This window comes from Austrofundulus limnaeus, unplaced genomic scaffold (assembly GCF_001266775.1).
Source record: "Austrofundulus limnaeus strain Quisiro unplaced genomic scaffold, Austrofundulus_limnaeus-1.0 Scaffold9, whole genome shotgun sequence".
NCBI lineage: Eukaryota > Metazoa > Chordata > Actinopteri > Cyprinodontiformes > Rivulidae > Austrofundulus > Austrofundulus limnaeus.
In genome coordinates this window covers 2,218,139-2,219,394 of record NW_013952411.1, presented here as the reverse complement: position 1 = coordinate 2,219,394, position 1,256 = coordinate 2,218,139, and the positions used below count along the sequence as shown (strand labels likewise).

The 1,256-nt window shown below is 36.4% G+C and overlaps 1 protein-coding gene across 1 annotated transcript in view; it reads left to right on the top strand.

Moving 5' to 3' along the window:
• scn1laa (sodium channel, voltage-gated, type I-like, alpha) overlaps positions 1-1,256 on the top strand; it is a 30,653-nt gene continuing 29,397 nt past the window's right edge. Inside the window, exon 1 of the mRNA XM_014001492.1 lies at positions 1-236. The gene's annotated coding sequence lies outside the window, so the exon portion shown is untranslated. The remainder of the gene's footprint in view (positions 237-1,256) is intronic.

The following is a 1,256-nucleotide window of genomic DNA, read 5'->3' as shown; positions in this document are numbered from 1 at the left end:
AGAGCAGACATCAGCTGCTTGAAGAAGGGCGGAACACACAACCTCAGTCTGTCAGTGTGTGGAGTGGTGGAGACTGATTTAATGAACAGCAGGAAGAAGATTTAAACCTTTGAGCGGATTCCAATTATTTAAACTTTTTTTAACCCCTTTCTTTATTCTTTCAAACAGTTTTTTCTTAAATCCAGATCAGGAGAAGTCAAAACAAGAGTTCAGCTGTCCAGGRTGGAAAACTGATGGTGAGTGGAAATTAAGTGCATTTTGTACTGAAAGTTCAGAAAGTTAAACAAAATGTTTGATCTATCCCTACTGTGGAATGTTACATTCTGTTAGGATGCAGAAAAGTGTGATTACATTTTTGTTACACGTTATGGCACAAAGACTAAATTACAAACTGCACTTTTCACATGTGCATTACACAAGGTAATGGGCATGGCAGCAATTATTAGCCCACACTCCATCTGAGATGACTTCCTGCTTGCATGACTGTCAACATTATTATTAGATTGCTGTCAATTAGAGATTGCTGTCCTGTTCCCATTAGATCTGAGACAAGCAAACAGCGTAGCCCAGCAGCTTGCGCATTAAACGTACACATTTCAGAGAACTAACCAGCAGCAGCTGGTTTGCCAACGCCCTGAACGAGCAGGAGTTCTGGTTCTGTAGTCAGGATGAGGCAGATACAGTTGTGAGCACTTAAGGGTTTGGAGCATCCCTTAGGAGCCCACAGACATCGAGCTGTTATCACTTTCTGTGGAAATATGTTCAAGTTATTACCATCTTACACAAAGGCAAAAGTCTTTTTTTAATTGCTTCAGGCATTTATTAACAATTATGGTAGCTCTTCTCTTTTTGAGCGAAGATCAAATGAGATGAAAAGTAACTATCAAAACTCTGCTGTAGAATTCAACAGTTCTCACTGTAACACAGAAGAGATAAATTAGACATGATGCAAATGTTTTATTTAAGCTTTTAAAGGTCATCTTAAAGGGATTCTTTCATTTCAGTCACTGGTGTTTTCCCTTCTGTTATAACCTTTTTTATTTGTATTTTTTTCACAGTTCACTAATAAACTTTTTTTTCTCAGAACAAAACAAAAATGGGAGCACATTTACAATCACCCATTTTATTAGAAAATGAAGTTTTAAAGTTGAATTCAATATAAAAAGCTGAGCAGTGTCAACATGAAATACAAAAGTGATTCTTCTTAATTCGACACATCATCGTATTTATTTTTCTAAAATTGTGTTGATTATATA